The sequence below is a fragment of the Dendropsophus ebraccatus genome, chromosome 5 (assembly GCF_027789765.1).
Source record: "Dendropsophus ebraccatus isolate aDenEbr1 chromosome 5, aDenEbr1.pat, whole genome shotgun sequence".
Taxonomy (NCBI): domain Eukaryota; kingdom Metazoa; phylum Chordata; class Amphibia; order Anura; family Hylidae; genus Dendropsophus; species Dendropsophus ebraccatus.
Genome location: NC_091458.1, coordinates 57,629,852 through 57,653,408, shown reverse-complemented (window position 1 = coordinate 57,653,408; position 23,557 = coordinate 57,629,852). Strand labels below are relative to the sequence as shown.

Here is a 23,557-nt window from a genome sequence, read left to right as displayed (position 1 = left end):
CTATAGGCAAAAGAGGCGCTGTTTCTGCGGGGGGGGGGGGGGGGACAAAAAAAAACTTCTTATTTTTCGGCAACCCTGTTAACGCAACTGTATTGAAAGCCTCTAACTAAAGCAATGCTGTAACTGTCCACGCATAACAGTTTTAAGGCTTTTGTACCTAGGCCCCTAACCCCTTTTAGGGGCCTCAAGATGAAAACCTTGAAGAGTGTTATGCATGGACCCAAATAAATGGTATTTCTGATAGATACTTTCATTGTGTACTTACTCATGAACAAATACTGTCACCTTTCTTTTCTCTCCATCTTAGATCTGTGCAGCAGTGTAAGGATTAGCGTGTGGAATGTTGGCTCCTTCCCTTAGTTCCATTCCTATGAGAAAAGATTTGTGTTATTAATACAGCTGTCAATGTCTATCATATCCCTGTATGGTTCTTAACTATATGCCTGCTTCTACAATACTGTAAACTGGCTGTGAATGTTAACACTGTAATTCTGGATGAGAATCACTATACTAGACATTTATGTGGGTTTATTGGATTTTTGTGGGACTGGTCCCATTGCAACTTAAATTATGTTTTCTGGGTGAATTCTTGTCTTGTTGGCTTATGTGGTCAAGTCTGACACATGTATTATATTTCAGATACACTTAGAAGATGGAAGACATGTGTAATCTGTGACTGTTAAGGTGAAGACAACATCATTAACAGGTAATTTACGGCATTTAGGTAAAAAAATACATCTCCATGTATTGCTTTATTGTTCATTATTAGGATTATGAACAGACAAGGTAATAACTTTTACGTTATTAGCATGAAACATGTTTTGGATATGTTCAAGTTCAGATATCCCTAGCATCTTGTTTCTAAATATTTTGGGGATGAAGTGGTACTTGCAGAACTTGCAGAGTAGAAGGTACTAACTTACTGGGACTCCTGAACCCCTGCTATGTACACATTGACAACCTACCATAAAAAAGTACCTTCAATGTTAAAGGGTTTAGAACGGTTTTAATGTTAGAAAGAGTTTAGGAAACAAATAAAGGGTAGACTGGACTTTCACCACTCATAGTGAGTCCCCGGCATGCTCTTAGTCATTTTGGTGAGGCCCAAGCATCACTTGCTCTGTTGGGTGAGGCCCAAGCATCACTTGCTCTGTTGGGTGAGGCCCAGGCATCACTTGCTCTGTTGGGTGAGGCCCAGGCATAACTTGCTCTGTTGGGTGAGGCCCTGGCATCCTCTTGTTCATTCTGGTGAGGCCCAGGCATCACTTGCACTGTTGGGTATGGCTCCAGTAGAGCTGGTTTAGGAGACCATACCTTCTTTCTTCCCGGGACAGAGCCACTCTTGGCCTCAGTTCTGTGTGGTATTGCGGTTCACTATGCCCTGTATACTAAAATCAAACACAGGATGCCATGGATCCTGTTGAATCCACATAACCCAATCATTCACGCCACTTGAAAATCCATAATGTCATTTTCCTACTAATCACCTTTGTAAACAGTTTGTGCTAAAATTCTACAGCACTAATGAATCAGACGGTTAGAACAGGAAATGAGGACAAACGCTTGTATGTTACATTACACAATCACACCCAGAGGGTTTCAGCACACTTGGCTTTGGTCCAGCTTAAGAAACACATCAAGTAAAAAGCAAGAAGTAATAGACCTTGATTTGTTTCGCTATACTAGGAGGCCCAAATCTAAGGACTAAAGAAAATGGCAGGAAATAACTTTTCCCCAATTTATGACATAATTGAAAAATAAGAAAAAGATTAAAATTACACTACATTTACTTGACTCAACCAACCATCGCAAAATATATGAAGCAGGTTTATTTATACAGTGCGGGCAAAGGTTTCCCATTCACTGGTAAAAGGAACCTGTCATCACTTTCATGATTCCTGAACCACAAGTCATAAGGGGTTTCCCAGGTTGTTTTTCCCCAACCCACCAACCTAAATTCATAGATATCCTCCTGTTCAGGTATCAGAAGAGGCTGTTGGGGCAGACAGACACTACTGGGAACCACCTCAATGACTTGTAGTCCAGGCAGCATGAAAGTGATGACAGGTTCTCTATAAAAAGATTGTCCAATCCGGAGAGTGATTTCCAAACTTTTATCACCGGGAATTAGCTAGAGACCCTAATGAGAAATGCTAACTAGAGATGAGTGAACCTGGAGCATGCTCGAGTGCATCCGAACCCGATGCTGGCTATGAGGATTTCTGGGCACACTTGCAGTTGTAGTCGGAAGCCAAAAATTTGAGATGATTGTGACTCCCATTTCTTCAGCCTTATGATGATTTATCTTTATATCACTAGTGTCCCCAAGACAACATATTCTAGGACAATGTATAAGGAAAACATATTATTATTATTACTGCAATCTGTAATTTAAAAAAATGTATACGTTGAGACCATTCAAATTCTTCTTCTACACTAAATGCCATGACCAATATGGTCACAGCAAAAAAGCTATCCTGAAACGGTTGCAGCTCTAAAGGCAGCTCTCTCTGGGCATCCATCAAACTTCATAGACCAACTGCCGGTTGGTAAAGTTTGAATTATCAATTCACAGAGTACAAGACACCATCTGAGGTTTCCACTTCATAACAGCAACAGCGTCACTTCCAAAGAACAGAAATCTGACAAACTGACTTACTGAAGGGAAGGCGTTCACCACCGACAGTGACATGGTGGCCAAAGTCAGGTCACTAAGCTCTTCAGAATCACCCATTTTTATAATATTTTTTTATTCGTAGAGACTTTATAGCTAAGTAATTCATTATAGTTATCTATTTATTCAGCAATAGGTGAAAATAACATGGCCAAAACCACTGCTTAGTAGGTGCATCAGTATACTTTAAGGCAATGAAGCAAGTTAGCAGGAAAAATGCATCAAAATTACATTGCACTCACTCTCCTGTGAAAAACTAAATGTTTTTTGGCCCTAGAATTTAATCACAGCCCGATTGGCAAAACCAAGCAGTTTTGGCTTTCACAGTTTTTATTTTTTCCCCAGTTGTACCCATGCATTTGATTCGCAGGAATGATTGCTGCAGCCCCCAACGCACAGGGGGCGCCCTGTCACCAGCATCAGTTCTTAAATATACCTGACAGAGGAGAAATCAAGATACATTATGTATGCTGTGTAAAAAAAAAAAAAAGAAATTATATTGGCTCAAAGCTAAAGGTGGCCATACATCTTGATTAGCTGTTAGACAAATATACATTCCATTGATAGCTATCTGTCCTGACCCACCCGCATGTATGGAATTGTGTTCATGTCTTCTCAATGGAAAGGGGAGAAGATAAAATAATAATGTCATCCCCCACCCCTTACTCTATGTGTGATTCCACTCACCATCCACAAGCTTAGATACTGCACCTTCAAAATATATCTCTATAAAACTTGTCTGTGTCATCTTTCTGCTCTAAAATAGCTCCATTTCATCAGCAGACAGTGTCACCTAGGTGGGGCTTCGTGACAGTTGGGTCCTGTACCCAGCCAGGAGATGGGGCCCCCGCCTAGTCGACACTCTTTACTAATGAAATGAAGCAACAGTAAGGGGGGTGACAGTATTACTTTAAACTTCCAGCCTCTACGGAAAAAAAAGCATTGGTCAATTGAACTTCAACATGCCCAATCCTTGTCCCCAACACCATCTGTAGGAGAGTCAAAGGGCCCCCCATATACATGGGATACATAGTCAGCTGGGAATTTTGGCTATTTGGATGACTTGACTTTCTCAGACTTGGAATCTTTACCTGACTAGACAAAATAATGGTTAAAATAATAATTTAATAATAATAATAACTTGTGGTTGTAGGGTCTAGATTAAAGCCTTATTTTTGCTGGACTGTATGTGCTCATACTATACCATTGCACTATAGTTATATAAAAAAAAACAAAAAAAAAAAAAAACATTGCTCCTATTTGCTACATCAAGCAATGAACAGAGAGGTCTATAGTAACGATGCAAAATGACACAAAATGTGTGTAGAATCTCAGCAACGTGATTGCAGTGTTAAATCTGGCAAACACTATCTGGCACAGCGTTACACTTTACCATATGGAAAAGCAAGAAAAATCAAGCCAAAGTGTTATTAGTTGGCAAGAATGCCCATGAGGTCTATTCTGAGAGAGAAGCCAGTGTGTTGAATCATAAGCCTCTGAATCCAACGTGTGGTGCCAGGCCTGATCATAATACGCACGTATGAGAAAGAGGATAAGATTGGCTTTGTATCCCACAGTCATGGATCATGAACTGGGGGATGGAGCGTAGTTTCCTGTGCATCCTTCTTGCTGTACATAGGAAAATTGCTTACGTTGGGTGATACGGTATAGTCTGCACAAATTGAGCTGAAGGGTCCATTACCGATGAAATATTGTTCTGCTTGGACCTGGTTTCTTTTTCTCTTCCAAACTCTTTGCCAAGTGCATTGCTGTTTTCCTGTTTGTGAACAAAACAAGTCAGAAAAATCACGATCCAGTGCCGAATCCTTACTCTAGTGGAAGTGGTCGCCAACTTGCTTGTTTTCAAAAAGAAGGAATCAGTCGAATGTAACCGTTTACTTCCTAAACTAGCTTCCTCTGGTAAATAGTGCAAGAAAGACATGAGAACAATTCTGGGCCTCTGGAACTTTGTGGGCGTTTTATTGTAAGATCAGAAACAAGTTTATTGGATTTAGCACTATCAATATAGCCAGAATTACTTGCCTATAATAAGTGTTTCACTTTACTAATCAAAGATTTGGGGGCGGGGGAGATTAATCACGACTTGCATGCCAGTTTTCAGGTGTACAAAAATATCTGAAATTCTCATTCACCACTGCATTTTTTTTTTTGCACAAAAATTTGTGACTTACTTATGAGTTTCAATGCAGCTGGAGAGAAGTTTCTGAGTTTGCACCAAAGTTCAGTAACGTATAATGTGTGCCCACGAGCTAGGATATGTAGGGTGAGGATTGATAGGCTACGGTATGCAGCATAGGGGTGCAAAGAGCTATAAAAAAGTACAAGGATAATCCACAAGAGGAGGTGGCCACTGGACGCCCCTGCCTTCACTCCCCCTCCCCACTCATGTCTATCAAGACGAAATAAAACGGACTTATACCGCAGCGTTTTTTGGTGAGTGCAAGCTTCTTTACCTCCTCTTGTGGATTTTACTTATGAGTTTACTTTATGATAAAAGGTAAGAACATCATAACTAGGGATGGTCCAAACCTGCCGAGGTTCGGGTTCATATGAACCCGAACGCTCGGCAGCAGATTCCCGCTGTCTACCCGCTCCGTGGAGCGGGGGGATACAGCGGGAGGAACGCCTGGAAAACTGGGATACAGCCTATGGCTATGGCTGTATCCCAGTTTTCCAGGCGGTCCTCCCGCTGGATCCGCCCGCTCCACGGAGCGGGCAGACAGCAGGAATCATTACCGAGGGTCTGGGTTCGTACGAACCTGAACCAAACCCGGTTCGGACCATCCCTAATCATAACCAAGGTAGAAGCTAATATAGCCTATAATTACATACAAGAATATTGGCATTCAGCATTTAGGAAGTGCAAAGTACTAAAAAGACGGAGAAAACGTATTACACTTTATTTACAGAAAACAACCAAAAACTTTTAACAGAGTGCACCTCTTAGCAAATCCAATGGGGGAAAAGGGGGTGGGGCTTTAGGTAAGACTAGTATGCCAGTATTGATAAACGTCCTATGTGTGTCTCCAAACAGCTGCATGGATGCTACAGGCTGCACTATGGGAAACAGGTATCTTGTCTTCTAGGCTTTCATATTCTTTAGGGAAATGTTCTCTGCCTCCTATACTCCAAGAGCCAGTAGTGGAGCCAGTACTATAGAAGCACAATATAGCCTACAGCTCCAGCTCCTCTTAAGAAAATGGCAGCCTTGAAGACAAGAATGATGCTTTGTTTCCTACTACATAGATATGAGCAGCCTACAGCACTGATCATGTCAGGACCATGCTGCTGCTCTTTACTCTAGAGACCGAATCTGCGATGCAAGTTATTTAGAGGGATTATCATTGTGCACATTGCTGCAGTATAATAATTTCCTTGTATAATTGGAGGTATACTTTAACTCTAGTGTAACTCAGCAATGATGTGAATCCTTGTAACCAAGACCCAGAAGACATAAAAAGTCATGCCAAACAATGCTTAAAGGGGTTAACGTATTCCAGTTAATAGACGCAAACTTCAAGAAACCAAAATGAGTCAGAGATAAATCAGGCTCCAGAAATCAGCCCTACAGCAGTAAGACTGAGCGGTGGCTGCACACCTTGGGAATGTATAGCACAGGCTTACTGCTCACTGCTAACATTTATTACTTCCAGTAAAGGTTTGGTATTAGTTCAATTTGTCAGCACTTCCTTCCTCTTCTATCCGATGTTTAAGCTTATATGCTGCTAATGGATATGTTACTCATTTCTAGCAGAATTAATATGAAGGCAGAGTTTACATTAAGAACATTACCACCATTTACTCAATGACATACTCAAAGCATAATCTTTACATCCTTTCCAGTCTTGGCGAGAAGAATGACAAATATATATACATAAAGTACTACTAGAGGCTCATTCCGGGTTTGATGTCCTTCCAAGGTCATCCTATATATTGGTGAAACCATCTCTGAGAAGATCACCCAAAACTGCACTAAAATCCAGAACCTGTAAATGTGAGACACGAGAGAGCTGCTGCAGGTATTACAAATTCCCTGCAGCTGCTCTTTACCATTCCCAGAATGACAGCCAAGGAGCAACTCTAGTTATATGGATTTATTTAAGAATTAATATAGCTTATGCTGGGTTTACACGGAACGATTATCGTTCGAATTTGCACGATAACGATTGAATTCGAACGATAATCGTACGTGTAAACGCAGCGAACGATCGAACGACGAGCGAGAAATCGTTCATTTTGATCTTTTATCTTGTTCTTAAATCGTCGTTGGCAAAAAATTCGCCAATCGTTCCGTGTAAACAGTCGTCGCACGAAAGTCCGGCCGCCCCCCGCTCGCAGCCCGGCCCCCCGCTCGCAGCCCGACCCCTGCTCATCGATCGCCACCCCGATCGCCACCCCTACTGCCGCTCCGATCTCCACCCCCGCACCCGCTCCAATCGCCCCCGCCGCCGCTCCGATCGCCCCCCGCCACCGCCGCCCCGGCCACGAGCATACGTTACCTGCTCCGCGTACCAGGTCTTCAAAATCCCTGGCTCCCCTCTTCAGTGCATTGATTGGCTGAAGAGGAGAGCCGGGAATTTCAAACGGCTCCTTTTGAGCACTGATTGGCTGAAGGGGAGCCGTTTGAAATTCCCAGCTCCCCTCTTCAGCCAATCAATGCACACCAGCACTGATTGGCTGAAGAGGGGAGCCAGGAATTTCAAACGGCTCCTCTTCAGTCAATCAGTGGTGAAGAGGAGCACTGATTGGCTGAAGAGGAGCCGTTTGAAATTCCCGGCTCTCCTCTTCAGCCAATCAATGCGCTGAAGAGGGGAGCCGGGGATTTCGAAGACCTTCTACACGGATCAGGTAACGTATGCTCGTGGCCGGGGCGGCAGGGGCGATCAGAGCGGCGGCGGGGGGGTGGCGATCGGAGCGGCGGCGGCGAGGGTGGCGATCGGAGCGTCGGTGGTGGCGATCGGGGGGCCAGGCTGCGAGCGGGGGGGCCGGGCTGTGGGCGCGCGATCGCAAAATGATCGCAAAATGATTTTTCCGTATGATATATCGTACCGTCTAAACGCTGATCGTTATGAAAAAAAATCGTTACTCCGACATCGTTAATCGTACGATCGGGCCAATTATCGTTTCGTGTAAACCCAGCATTAGGGTCCATTTACACAGAAAGATTATCTGACAGATTATCTACCAAAGATTTGAAGTCAAAGCCAGAAACAGACTATAAACAGAGATCGGGTCATAAAGGAAAGCCTGAGATTTCTCCTCTTTTCAAATCCATTCCTGGCTTTGGCTTAAAATCTTTGGCAGATAATCTGTCAGATAATCTTTCTGTGTAAATGGACCCTATGGGTCCGTTTACACACACAGATTATCTGACAGATATCTGCCAGATTTTTGCAGCCAAAACCAGAAATGGATTTGAAAAATAGAGAAATCTCAGTCTTTCCTTTATGACCTGTTCCCTGTTTATAGTCCATTCCTGGCTTTGGCTGCAAAAATCTGTCAGATATCTGTCAGATAATCTGTGTGTGTAAACTAACCATATGGGTGAGTTTACACAGAGAGGTTTATCTGACAGATTTTTTAAGTCAAAACCAGAAACAGACTACAAACAGTCCTGTCCAGTCCTGTCTTTGGCTTCATAAATCTGTCAGATAAATCTCTGTGTGAACACACCAATAGAAACCATGGACTCCACTCATCTACCAATAATATACACTGTGTATAATATATGCGCTCTCTCTCTCTCTCTCTCTCTCTCTCTCTCTCTCTCTCTCTCTCTATATATATATATATATATATATATATATTCTTTTATATATATTCATTTGTATAGAGTAATTATTTTTATTATTATGCAAAACTTTTTTTTATAAACCAAGGTATTGCAATGGCTTCCTTTGCAACTCCTACCGTTATACTACTGGTTAATGCTATTTCTTTAGAAACAAACTGTGCTGAAACTTCACTTTATTTTTAGAGAACAGGGTTATAAGAGAGCACATGGAGTATGGATTCTTCTTGTCTGTGAAATTTCAATGCCTGGGCGCTGGTCACAGATGTTAGGGAATTGTTTATTTACATATGCTACTTGATATAGCCTGGTCTGGATGAGGAATACATCTGCAGAATAGGGCAGACTATATGGATACTAAGGATTTGTATTGTGTACATAGAAACAGTCTCTTTTCATACAGCCACAGTTGATGAGATCAGTGCTTGGGAATTAGTGTAAATGTAACTGTTAGATTATAGTTATTGACTCTCTCTCTCTCGCCCTCAATATATATGTGTGTGTGTGTGTGTGTGTTTGTTTTGTATTAGGGTTTATAGTATGCTAAATGTATTTAAAATGAATATATTAATTTTCCCAGTAGAGACGCTGTGTAGTTAAACCTTTCCCTAAAAAAAAAAAAAAAAAAAAAAATAATAATAATAATAATAATAATAATATTGATTTCTATAGCACCATGAGATTGTGCAGCACTTATTACAGCTGTTCTATATCTCTACATTTAATACTAAGGAACCATTCTATCTACTGGGGTTAAAGTACTGTAAGAGGGGGTCACATGATAGCATTGTCAGTCATCTAGAGTTGTTCCTCTGCCAGCAGCTCCCACTCTAGAGTTATATATGTTGCACCAAAGACACCAGACAGGTCACAGCATTGTTTAGTTATTGTTGGCAACAACTTCCCAAGCATATGATAGTTGTCACCAGGTTAAGAAACATATACTGTAGCTTGGCTCCAGGCTCAGCATAATAGAAGACACATCTGTCAGTATGGCCAACACTGTCAAACTAGATTCTTCGAGTAGAAATGTCAGCACTTCTCTTCTCCATAAAAGCAAATATTGGTTTATGTGAATGTCTCTGGCATGCCTCAGATACTCGCTCTTTAATCATAGCAGCAATACTTTATTTGGATCAAAACTAGATTTTGCCACTTGTTTTTTTTTTACCCACTAAAGTTTTTTATTTGGTTGTTTCCTTTTTTTAAAATACTAAATATGGGTCAGCACCATCTGTTATGAGTGAATGTGGCTTTCAAGCTTGTCCAAGCCAATATGTACAAGCAGATACAGGAGGTCATGTGTAGGAGTATGGATAAGTTACTACAGCAGATACTTGCCAAAAATATTTTCTTACTTATTCTAAAAGTGAAGGCAGATAAATTGGAGTTTCTTTTATAGTATAAAAAGTTTACTAGCAACCATATCTGGGCAAATGCAATAGGCATTAAAGCGAACCTGTCAAATAGCGGCATGTCAACGTTTTGTATTGGTGGGGTCCGGGTGCTAAGACCCCTGCCAATCACTAGAACGAAGGGGCCGGTGCGCTCCTGCAGTGGACAGAATTATAATGGAGCCTATGGGATGCCCTGTAGACACGATTGCCGCAAGTTCCATTGGCTTCATTATAATTCCATCCACCGCTACTTTAGCAGTGAGAGCAGAGATGAAGGGGCAGATCACTTGCTGCTGACTGCAACTGCCCCTTCGTTCTAGCAATCGATGGGGGTCTCAGCACCCAGACCCTGACCGATACAAACTATGACATGTCAGACGTTTGTTTAAATCATGGGTACGCTTTAAACATACTGTATGTGATTGCAGAAATTGTCCCATAGGCAAATGGCATATAATAAAGCTTTTAGGGAACAGTGGCGATCTATAGTTCAGATTCCCAGTTTTTTTATGTTATATCAGAAACCACCAGAATATCTATAAAGGAAGAGTAGAAAAGAGAAAATCCTAGTATGCTGAAATTTTTTAATGTTATAGCCATTGGTGGGGTCCTTCTAAATCAGGGGTGGGGAACCTTTTCCATGTCGAGGGCCGGTCGGGCATTAATAAAATCATTCGAGGGCCGCATACCGTGCGCGGCAGTTAGTAGCGGGGGTTTGCAGCACCCAGGGCAAGGCAAGGTATTGTTCGCCTAGTGCCCCTGCTATTGTAGTTAACCCCCAGCCATGTCCCTGGTAGCCTAGTTAACCCCCCCAGCCATGTCCCTGGTAGCCTAGTTAACCCCCATCAGTCATGCCCCTGGTAGCCTAGTTAACCCCCATCAGTCATGTCCCTGGTGGACTAGTTAACCCCCATCAGTCATGTCCCTGGTAGCCTAGTTAACCCGCATCAGTCTTGTCCCTGGTGGACTAGTTAACCCCCATCAGGCATGCCCCTGGTAGCCTAGTTAACCCCCATCAGGCATGTCCCTGGTAGCCTAGTTAACCCCCATCAGTCTTGTCCCTGGTAGCCTAGTTACCCCCCATCAGGCATGTCCCTGGTAGCCTAGTTAACCCCCATCAGGCATGTCCCTGGTGGCCTAGTTAACCCCCATCAGGCATGTCCCTGGTAGCCTAATTAACCCCCATCAGTCATGTCCCTGGTAGCCTAGTTAACCCCCATTAGTCATGTCCCTGGTGGCCTAGTTAACCCCCAACAGTCATGTCCCTGGTGGCCTAGCTAACCCCCATCAGGCCTGTCCCTGGTGGACCAGTTAACCCCCATCAGGCATGTCCCTGGTAGCCTAGTTAACCCACATCAGTCATGTCCCTGGTAGCCTAGTTAACCCTCATCAGGCATGTCCCTGGTGGCCTATTTAACCCCCATCAGGCATATCCCTGATAGCCTAGTTAACCCACATCAGTCATGTCCCTGGTAGCCTAGTTAACCCACATCAGTCATGTCCCTGGTAGCCTAGTTAATCCCTCAGTCATGTCCCTGGTAGCCTAGTTAACCCCCCATCAGGCATGTCCCTGGTAGCCTAGTTAACCCCCCATCAGGCCTGTCCCTGGTGGCCTAGTTAACCCCAATTAGTCATGTCCCTGGTGGCCTAGTTAACCCCCAACAGTCATGTCCCTGGTGGCCTAGTTAACCCCCAACAGTCATGTCCCTGGTAGCCTAGTTAACCCCCAACAGTCATGTCCCTGGTAGCCTAGTTAACCCCCAACAGTCATGTCCCTGGTGGACCAGTTAACCCCCAACAGTCATATGCCTGGTGGACCAGTAAACACCCAACAGTCATGTCCCTGGTGGACCAGTTAACCCCCAACAGTCATGTCCCTGGTGGACCAGTTAACCCCCAACAGTCTTGTCCCTGGTGGCCTAGTTATCCCCCCCCCCAACAGTCATGTCCCTGGTGGACCAGTTAACCCCCAACAGTCATGTCCCTGGTGGACCAGTTAACCCCCAACAGTCTTGTCCCTGGTGGCCTAGTTATCCCCCCCCCCCAACAGTCTTGTCCCTGGTGGCCTAGTTATCCCCCCCCCCCAACAGTCATGTCCCTGGTGGACCAGTTAACCCCCAACAGTCATATGCCTGGTGGACCAGTAAACACCCAACAGTCATGTCCCTGGTGGACCAGTTAACCCCCAACAGTCTTGTCCCTAGTAGCCTAGTTATCCCCCCCCCATCACTCATGTCCCTGGTGGACTAGTTAACCCCCATCAGTCATGTCCCTGGTAGCCTAGTTATCCCCCCCCATCAGTCATGTCCCTGGTAGCCTAGTTATCCCCCCCCCATCAGTCATGTCCCTGGTAGCCTATTTACCCCCCAAATAAAAAAAAATAAACATCCCTCTCACCTTTCCTCCGTTCCCACGCTGTCCAGGTCCTCTTCTCTCCCAGGTCCTCTGTGCCGGTCTTCTCCTGCAGGCGGCGCGCGATGAAATGACGTCATCGCGCGCGGCCCGCAGGAGACTGAAGACACGCGCCGCTTTGGAGGAGGAAGGAGCCGACACAGACAGCACGGCAGCTGTCACAGAGGATGCTGTGTGCGCCGGCTCCTTCCTTCCTCCAGAGCAGCGCGTGTCACAGGGGAGCCGCGGGCCGCGGGCCGCATCGGGAGGTCTCAGGGGCCGGATGCGGCCCGCGGGCCGGAGGTTCCCCACCCCTGTTCTAAATAAACAATTAATAATACACACCTACCCCAGTCCTCACTTCTGGTCCCCCAAACCCTACTGCTTGTACCTGCTTCCAAAACAATGTGTTGAAGCAATAACTCTTAGGCTATGTTCACACAGCGTATAAGTACGGTCATTTTTGCCATCGGCAACAACGGCCATACTTTGTACGGTGTGGAACACTGCCTATTCTTCTATGGGATCCTGGCCGGAGCGTATACACATCGTAGACATCGCAATTCAGTAAATAGCGGCCGCAGAAAGACTTGTCAGTTCACACAATGAAGCAAGCAGCTCCGGACGCTTGCTTCATTATGTGCTATGAGAGTTCTGATGCAGGCGGACACTGATGCGCCCGCACCAGAACACTGCGGCCAGAAAGATCATCCGGCCGGTACTACAGTACCGGCAGGGATGATTTTGAAGAAATCATGGTCTCTTATGTAATGTGAACATAGCCTTACAGTGTGTGAACATAGTCTAAATCTGGCACATCTTCAGACTGGCCAGCCTAAGGTTAGACCAACCTATATTTGGCTTACTTTACTTGCATGGAGTCTTACCAAAGCCATGGCCATTTCCAGCAAAGTCGAGCCCCTTTGTTGGGCAAAGACATCAAAATAAATAGAAAATTATCACCTGTCAGACCAAGAAAATTGGTTAGAAGTAAGTAATTAGAAAACTCAGAGACATATATATTTCAAGGCAGAAAAAAATGTCTTCACTCATAAGATACTAACATATATGCGGATACTGAATTGTTACTGCTGTAGGTGCTAGAGACTCACGTATTGTGTTTTGCACTACCCTTACAGAGCATCTCTCCCTTTCAGGAAGCCGCTTTATTTTTAGCCCAGATAACCCACACAAATAAACATACATTTTTGTCACACAATGATTGCAAGTGAGAGATTAGCATTTTCAGTGAAACAGAAACAGTGCCTAGTAACAGACATGGTCATGTAATCCAGACTGAGGAAACACAGGAAGCTGCACGGTTGACGGTTTGGTGGCATAAGAGCAGTTATAGTCTATGTAGTGAGATATGCAGAAAAAGCACCAGGGAGCTTTGAGGAATAGTCGGTGTCTTAGGTCACGTGATTTCTTACATTGCGATTGACACATGACTTGTCAAATGTCATAACTGGACTAGGCTGCTCTGCACATTGCAATGTTCTTCTAGTTGGGAAAAATGGAACTTGCACAGGCAAGAAAGCCTTGTAGACTAATTTTCTTATTAATTGAGGAACTAAAAGAATTTCATAAGAGAATGAGCTGTGTAATCTTGGTAAAGGCTCCAAGCATTTCTGACTCTAAAATAGAAGCAAAGAGTACATTTCACAAACAGCCGCAATATATTTATAATCAGAAAAGGGAACTATCTTTTCATAGTCAGAGATGAGGGAACAAATTATTTCAAAGCTTTTCCTGAAAAACCAACCGTCATGAGATATTTTTGTAACAATAAAGATTTCACTGTATTTTTTTTTTTAAATGTTTCATGAGAAAAACATGTTGTTGCCCAATATCTTTGTAAGAAGAAAGCACTAGTACATTGTTATACACTGTAATTGGTGCAAGAACCTAAAGACACTGACACTGTAAGGAAAATAATAAACTTAATACTTACAAGTCCACATCTTCCCCGGTGTCCTGCAGCCTTTACTCCACATTTCCTGCTTCCCGCACCCAGCTCTGACACTTTGGGTCCCTTATCTGTACTGACAGGCCGCTCAGCCAATCACTAGCTGCAGGGCTGTCCCGTCTTAGTCAGTGATATGCTTAGCAGCCTGTTACTCAGAAGGCGGGGCCAAAAGTGTAAGCAGCAGCGGGGAACAGGACATGCAGGGAAAAGGCACCGGGGGAGCATTGGCGCACATTTACACTGCTCATCAGCCCAAAAGTTTTCAATACATCTGCATACAAAAAAGGTATAGCACACTTTATATCCTTTTTAATAGCATAAAATGCAAACATTGTATTCATCTGCAGTGTCCATTAGGGATCTTGTTTTAAAGGTAACCCAAGTGTTTATTGGATTTTACCCAATTGGATTACACTAATAAAATGGACCCCTCACATTAAAAAATGTGGAGGGGTCCTCTGTAGTTATTGGCAGCTCTCTATATCCACACATACACAGGGGGACTGGTAATCACTGAATAGGACCGCCCTTTGGACTCCTAAGTCCAGAGGGATCAGAGATTTAAATAAATATAAATCTACATAGATTACATGCTGGGCTGCATTTTCTGTTTCCATATGAGAGGTTACCTTTAAAGGGAATGTATCACCTACATTTCGTGTAATAGCACCAGCAGCGGGCGGGGGAACGAGGAGCAAGTGAGCGCTGAACTGACAGGTCGACGCTCGCTTGCTCTCCACATTGCTCCGTGTAAAAGGGGCTTAAGGCTGGGTTTACACTACGTTTTTGCAATCTGTCTTTTTCAACCATTTTTTTTTTACGTACACAAAAACGTAGTCAACCTAATTTTTGTGTCCGTTTGATCCGTCTTTTATATTATGGAAGACAATTGAAAACGGATCAAAACAGATGCACACAATTGCATACGTTTTTCCATTCATTGTTCATCAATTTTTTGCAAAAACAAATGAAAAAAACGGATTGAAAAAAATGTACTGTAAACCCAGCCTAACTGTCTGCCTCATTCAGCTGATTCTGTATCTTTTATACAAAGAGATCCAGGTGCCTTGTAGATGGGCTCCATGACGCACCAGATGAGGAGAACAGCATTTTGAATAGTGCCCTCTGCTGTACCTGGTGCCAGCATGCCCTGTTGTGGTGCACTGCTGTGAGGCTCGACCGCTCACTTGCTAGATGGTGAGGTGTGACTCCACTGTGGTAGTGGTTGGTTGTGGAATAGCTCAGACAGATTTTAGGTTATCGTGACGCCAGTGCCAGTTGGGCACATAGGTATGATGGCACACCTGCTTTTATTTTAGAGAGGCTGGCTATACCCTTTCCACTGTGGTCGGTGACCTGCCAGGATGTGAGGGGAACCCTTGGGTACTTATCATGGTGGTCCGGAGTGGAGTTGTGACCCACCCGGACTATTGGTACCGCCACCCACAGAAAGGGGAGATAACCCAAGGAAGGTGCTGTTACTGTGTAGGTGCTTGGATAAGAATCACTGAGTCCTGTTACAATAAATAAACTCTTCTTTACTACAGGAATACTTGATACAGTAGTATACAATAGACTTCTGAATTGACAATAAACTCTGGACTTGACTGACAAGACTTGTACTGAGAGCTTGAGAGGTAGAATAGTTTTGCTGACTGGGTTGCGTGTGGAGAAGTAGAGAAAGTTCAGAGAAGTAGAGAGGAGGAATTCGAGAGAGTCCCAACCCACCGTAGTACTGTGCTCTGCTGGAACTTTAGAAGTAGAATAAGTAGAATACTTGAGATTAGATAGAATACTTGTGCCCATGTTTTGACTCTTTGGCTTTTGCACCACCTATAGCCCACCAGTGTTGGGCAACCCGTCCTAAAGGGTGACACAAGCCCCATATCTTATTACCTGGGTTGAGCAGAGTGGTCAGAGTTTTCTGGTTACACCCGCGCTGCGAGATAGAGTACATAGGCTTCTAGCAAATTTGCTGTATCTGGATCAGTTCCCCTGTTAAAGGATACTGTCCTGCACCTTTAGACTTGTTCACGCCGTGGGCTGGGATGGTCCCTGACTTGTTGTCTCGGAGAGTGTCTAACACTGTATAGTGTATAGAATAGTTGCTTTCAAGAAACGAGTGTCCGTGCTTCGTGCTTCCCATGTGTGTCTGTTCACTAGACTACACTGGACTCATCCTCTCTACTCAACGTGACTAAGACTCACTAACACTTCCTCTCCCCAACTTTTCCCCTCCCCATGTGACTAACTCCAATAGGGTATGTAATACCTGCTGTCAGTGGTTGAGAAGAGAGTGTAAGAGAAGAAAGGAGAAAAGAGATAGGCAGAGAAGAAGAAAGAGCTCTCATTGATGCACAAGTCACAAACAATAACCCCTTGAGTACTACAGCTGTGCAACACCTAGGTACAAAATATACATACTAGCGACATCTAGTGGCAAAACTTAAGTACGACTACATCCCCACTTACACTTGGAGTACAGGCTTTCGGGAAGGGTGTATCTACTAGCAACACCTGTAGTGGGACATCACACTGTCAATCATACTTAACTGGCTGGAGGAAGGCATGGCATGCAAGATTATGATCACTATGTCTCCTCCCCTGTGACTGGCATTCTGCATTCTACTGATGTAAATATCTACCTTAGACTATGCATGCTAGCAGCCTCCCCTAGGGAAAGCTGAAGAGATCACAGAATTCTGTTTAACTATTGCTGGATTTACGGCATTAACAATTTACAGTACGACCCTACTGTCTGAAGAGGCCTGCACTTAACTCCCCATTGATTCTGCCGGAGCCCGTGCCAGCTGGAGTGGGAGGCTTGAAAGAGAGTGTGTGTGTGGGGAGGGGGAGTGATGCCGCTGCAAGACACCGCTGCCGGAAACCTCTGTTGGCAGCTTATCTCTCCGTGAACCGAAGGATGGATAGATAGACAGACAGACAGACAGAGAGACAGATGGAATCATAGCTATAAGACAATAGAGGGTCCCATGTCAAGCTTCTGCACTGGAGCCCATGAACCTTTAATGTATGAACAATTATTTGTACTAAGTATTAATGCAGATTCAGTTCTTAAATGTTTCTGTTGCCAACATTCACTCCTCCTTATATATTTTCATCTTTAATTGTAAGATATGGAATAAATCAACATTGGTAAGGTTTGGTGGTTGAAATCTGTGACCAGGTCAACAAGAAAAATCAATGTTTCGCTAACTTTGAAAGAAGATATATGTTAAAGTCATGATAAATTGTGAATATATGTTGTATAAAAGCATCCATATGTTAGTCACAATACTGATTGTAGAATGCTGTAATGTGATCTGTAATAGGTTATATATGTCTGTTTCCTATTCACATTCCCATTGAGATCCTGTTATAGTGTACAGTTATAAGCAAGCAGTGAGGTTGAATGCATAAAAAAATTCATAGACAAAATGAAAAATATTTATAAGATTAGGAATGAGACTCAAAGGTAATAATAATTATTTTATAGACCCCATTGTTTTCATATAAATTTAGGAAATACTTGTATTTTTACTAAGATAAAAATGGCCCAATGCAGAGATTCTAATGCGATATGTGCCACACTTTCAGTTTTTTGGCACTTTTCTGTGGCACAGGGGTGGCAAAGGGGTGTTGGTTTACAATGCAAAAATGCCTTGAATCCTAGTGCAATCTACACTAAAGGCCCTATTAGACAAAGCGATTATCGTCCGTATTCAGCTGATATAACGGCCGATAATAGCTTAGTGTAATAGAAGACAACCATTAGCTTGATGTCGGCTGATCATTGTCTTTCAACATTTTGAAACGTCAACTATCAGGATAGCAGCGATCTGCTGCTGGCCCTCCGCGTAATAGGAGCGGCAGTAGAGCACCGCTAACTCCTATGGGCTGCCCGCATGATCTAGCAATCCCCCAGGCAGCCCCCCCAACTCAGCTCCCTGCGCCCCCCCCCCCCCCCCCCGCTCTTACTCACTTACTTGCTGCTATAACACGCGGCGTGTGTAATAGCAGCAAGCGACATTTCAACCAAACAGTCTTTGTCAAGCTTTGTCGACTTCTGATTCCCGCTTTCTGCCCGCTCCGTGGAGAGGGTGAATACAACCTTGAGGACCACCAGTTTTCTAGGCGGTCCTCAGGCTGTATCCACCCTCTCCACAGAGCGGGCAGACAGCGGGAATCAGAAGCCGAGAGTTCAGGTTCATACGAACCCGAACCTTGGCCGGTTCTCTCATCCATAATGCTTGACAAAGACCGTTTGGTTGAAACGTTGCTACGTGTACCTGTTGTGCCAATAAAGCTTAGAACTTTACCTTGGATGCTGTCGGACTTTGCCGACCATTGATGTTCTTATGTTCTGATGTTCTACTGGGATTGCTGACCTCCTGGCGTGCATTCCTGTGGATTACCACTGTCCTGAACTCTATTCTACTGGTGCTGTTGGACCCAGTGGCGTAGCCACCGTGGTCGCGGGGGTCACCGCCGTGACCGGGCCCGCCACAAGGGGGGCCCGCGGGGCCCCCCGATCAATCACTCTTGTGACCGCAAGCATTGTTTTGCTTGCGGTCACAAGAGTCTGGCTCCGTCTTTCCCTGGCTGGCGCGGCTGCCGGGGGTGTCGCGTCTTACCCCCGGCAGCGCGCGCATCCCAGAACTCCCTGCGTGCCTTGGGCCCTGACTTCCGGTTTCCGGCACGCAGGGAGCTCTGGGATGCGCTCGCTGCCGGGGATAAGACGCAACACCCCCGGCAGCCGCGCAGCAGCCGGGGACAGATCGAAGGAGTGAGGATCAACGTGGGAGCGCGATGTCAGATGAGTTAAGTTTTGTTTTTTTATCAGCCTGTACGGGTGGGGGGAAAGGAGGGGGGCATCTATGAGGGTGGGGGGAAAGGAGGGGGGCATCTATGAGGGTGGGGGGAAAGGAGGGGGGCATCTATGAGGGTGGGGGGAAAGAGGGGGCCATCTATGAGGGTGGGGGGAAAGGAGGGGGGCATCTATGAGGGTGGGGGGGAAGGAGGGGGGCATCTATGAGGGTGGGGGGGAAGGAGGGGGGCATCTATGAGGGTGGGGGGAAAGAGGGGGGCCATCTATGAGGGTGGGGGGAAGGAGGGGGGCATCTATGAGGGTGGGGGGAAGGAGGGGGCCATCTATGAGGGTGGGGGGAAAGAGGGGGGCATCTATGAGGGTGGGGGGAAAGAGGAGCCATCTATGAGGGTGGGGGGAAAGAGGGGCCATCTATGAGGGTGGTGGGGGGAAAGGGGACCATCTATAAGGGAGGGAGGAAGGGGACCATCTATAAAGGGGGGGAAGGGGACCATCTATAAGGGAGGGGGGGAAAGGGGACCATCTATAAGGTAGGGGGGAAAGGGGACCATCTATAAGGGAGGGGGGGAAAGGGGACCATCTATAAGGGAGGGGGGAAAGGGGACCATCTATAAGGGAGGGGGGTAAAGGGGACCATCTATAAGGGAGGGGGGGAAGGGGACCATCTATAAGGGAGGGGGGGGAAGGGGACCATCTATAAGGGAGGGGGGGGGAAGGGGACCATCTATAAGGGAGGGGGGGGGAAGGGGACCATCTATAAGGGAGGGTGGGGGGAGAGGGGGCCATCTATAAGGGGGGGTGGGGGGAGAGGGGACCATCCATAAGGGAGGGTGAGGAGAGAGGGGGCCATCTATAAGGGAGGGGGTAGAGGGGGCCATCTATAAGGGAGGGGGTAGAGGGGGCCATCTATTTGGGGGGGGCAACATAGGGGGAGAGGGAATACACAGAGGGGGGCATATATTATTAGGAGGTCACATAGAGTCAGGGCTACCCACTAAATGAGGGTGTAAAGGGGACAGTACAGATGTGCAGTGTGTAGAGAGATGGAGATGGTGTCAGAGTGTGGAGCCTAATATGTCTGTCTGGCAGATTCTGTGGATTCGTGGCTCGGAGAAGTTCTCATAACGGCCTAGGACGGATGGAGAAGAAGATGAAAAGGAAAGAACTCAGATCAGAAAAGACGTCTCCTGTGAGTCACCTGATATATCTGCACTGTAATGTATATGGTGTATAGAGCCTGTGTAGAGCTGGGGCCACCTCTATATGACTGGATGAGGTGATTTAGTGTACTGGATTTGGTCAGTAACAATATGGTGGTGATAGTAGTGGTTGTGGTGTGGCGGTAATGTTTCCTCCCTATATACTGGTATTACTGGTAATATTGGTCTCAGTATACAGGATTTGTTCGGTAACAGTATGGCAGTAATAGGTAATATCTGTCTTGGTGTGTGTGTATATATATATATATATATATATATATATATATATACATACAGTGGTACCTTGGTTTAAGAGTAACTTCGTTTAAGAGCGTTTTGGTTTAAGAGCTCACAGTTTTTCAAAATTGTGACTTGGTTTAAGAGCATTGCTTTGGTTTAAGAACTTCCTGTATTGGGTGGGAGCGCGAGTGGAGAAGGGGCATGGCCTGCATAGCGGGGTCTACAGCACTGTACTCTAAACACCTTCCAAATCATAGCAGATCCCCTTCAGGCTGGGGCATACATCAGGGGACAGGACTGTGGGGGGGGGTAATCTCTCCATAGCTGTAACCCCTCTCTCCCCGGACAGAGAGTGCTGCATGTATGTGCCCACATCTGCCTTGCTCATTCCTTCATGCTCCCTGCAGTCTCTGTCAGCCCTTGTGTTTCCCATCCTCTCCATTACTGTACAGTACAGAATAATAAATATATTTGGGGTGTGGAACCAATTGTCTGCATTTACATGATTTCTTATAGGAAAATTTGCTTTGGTTTAAGAGTGGATTTGGATTACAAGCACGGTCCTGGAACAAATTATGCTCATAATCCAAGGCACCACTGTGTATATATATATATATATATATATATATATATATATATATATACACACACACACACAACAATAGCATCACTTGGTCGTGAAAGGAGGGGGGGGGGCCCAAGTTGGCCTCTCGCACCAGGGCCCAGGAGACATTAGCTACGCCCCTGGTTGGACCCTATTATATGTTATGTCTAAAAATGGCTGTGAAACAACAGAAATGTGTGAACAGGGCCTAACAATGCCAGCACTAATTGAACAGTATTATTGCTCCAGTATTATTATTTGCTGAGAAATGCAAGTAGTTACTAAACCAAGAGAACTGCCTGTTATAAATACTTCAATTCTATAGCTTTACAGTCCAACTTAAAATAACATTTATGAGGCCCTTTTAAAGGACATTATGCTGCACAGAAATACAGTGTAGAAATGCTGTAGATTTTATAGCTTGTTAGCTTAGCTTTATGCATATTTTACTGTCCAACAGTTTTATGGCTTTTATTCTATATTCCACTTATGAAGGATATACAAGCAAAACGACAGAATGTTTTGAACAAAGGATTCAATTCAGGATCGGCTATTTATTTTCTTTAATTCTTCATATAATAACCATCATGCATAATTTAATATCTTCTTTTTATTTTTGCATTACTGTACAAAGATGGCAGGGAGAAACTATATAAAAATATACACTATTTAGAATCTGGTCTAGATTTAACACTTTGTAGCAGTACATGCAGGAATGTTGTAGCTTCTAAGGAAAACAGTCAGCAAGCAGGATACTTGCCAGATTTTTATTATTTTCATTGTGTTATAATATTCAAATAAAGTACAGTTAGACGTTTCCACCTCCATGAGAAAAGCATCAATTTTCCAGACCAGATTTGGTGTGATGGATCATACATTATGCATAGTGGCAATTTTGTTTGAGAAGACCACCCAAAAAAAAAAAAAAACAATGCAAGTGTTGTGAGTGGTCCTCTCAAGAAGGTTTAGAAATAGGTTGTGTTGTTCCAGCAAGGTATATTAGTTTGTAGATATTCCCCTCAACCCAACTTTTTTATTGGTCAGGGCCAAAAATGGAAAAATTAAAAAAACAGATAACTATTGTACTATACGATAGACTGAATTATTTTAAAGCACGGGCTCAACTTTGGCCTATCCAAGAAGGCTTTGTACTACACTACAGAATGCACTAATAGAGAACAGCAAGAGTGGTAGCATAGCCGTTTAGCATTAGAAATATAAGACTCCATTGCTGAGTCCATTAGCAGAACAATGGCTTTCCTTTCAGCCTATGAAGACGTAGACACAGACAATCTTTAGACATCATAGACATCATGTGTGTTGATAGGCTGAAGGGAAGCTGCAGGGAATATGCTTTACAGGGAATATATATGTATTTAGGAAAAGATTTATCATTGGAACATCTGGTACTGAAACCACAACACCCATGGCTTGCATGGTAATCTAGGGTTATAGATGGTCTGGGGGAAGCAGCCATTATGAAAATATAAGCTCACCGAATATACAGCTCAAATTATGAGACAGAACAAGAGCACAGCTTATAATAATACAGGACAAGTACTATACACTTGGTCAAAATAAGAAGAAAATCATTCACACCCTGGCAGTTACGATATGACAGCATTTGGTGTGGTGTAATCTAGTCCCTGGGGGTATAATGTAACACCCTGTCTGGTTTCATATGGCCATTTTAAAGCATGCTGCCGTCAGAAATGAGCAGCAACGTCTGTTCTCTCTCCCTGTTCGACTGAGGAATCTGGAAGTTGTGACCACGATGGGCAGGCATCTGCTTCAGGGAAGGGGATTTGTATGCGGTAACATTACACAGAGGCCTATGCGGCCCATTCCTTTGTCAGGGGAATTGTGCAAGAACTCTGATGTCAGCCTTGAGATATTACAAACTTCGCAAGGTTACATGCAGACACCAAGCCACAGTTCAGGACAATCCTTTTCAGAGACAAATGGTATTTAAAAAAAATAAAAATAAAATAAATCCTTTCTTATTCTGACCTAAAGATTTCCTGAATAGGTGTTTGTGTATTCCTACAGTTCAACACTATTTACATATGTTATTAATTTACATATTGAATTCATGGCCCTTTACAGATCTTGTTATAGCCAGTATAGTGCTGAATTTACAATTCTGGGCTTTTGCCTGTCGGAGCATGTACTTGTGATTTGAGTTCTGTGTAGTCTTTCCAGGTATAGGCTAGGTTCACAACATGTAAAAACAACAGCGTATTTCATAACAACGTCCGTAGTTGTGCAAAAAACGGCAGTTATTTCACAAATTTCACTATTGCTGTTGTTAGGAAATACGGCCCTTGTTTTACATAGTGTGAACCTAGCCATCGAGGAATATCATATCATGACATGTCACAAGGACATGTCAAAAGTTTTGGTCAGCCAGGTTCTCCCCGTTCTCTGTGGTCATACTCCGATT

At 44.3% G+C, this 23,557-nt stretch overlaps 1 protein-coding gene and 1 long non-coding RNA gene across 2 annotated transcripts in view; one reads left to right on the top strand and one right to left on the bottom strand.

Annotated features, from left to right (window-relative positions):
- The window catches only part of HDAC7 (histone deacetylase 7), a 259,547-nt gene that overhangs the window by 135,820 nt on the left and 100,170 nt on the right, over positions 1-23,557 (top strand). The window contains exon 3 of the mRNA XM_069970267.1: positions 640-706. The gene's annotated coding sequence lies outside the window, so the exon portion shown is untranslated. The remainder of the gene's footprint in view (positions 1-639; positions 707-23,557) is intronic.
- LOC138792626 (uncharacterized) overlaps positions 1-23,557 on the bottom strand; it is a 59,501-nt gene that overhangs the window by 23,850 nt on the left and 12,094 nt on the right. The window contains exon 3 of the long non-coding RNA XR_011363167.1: positions 266-368. This is a non-coding gene — a long non-coding RNA (uncharacterized lncRNA). The remainder of the gene's footprint in view (positions 1-265; positions 369-23,557) is intronic.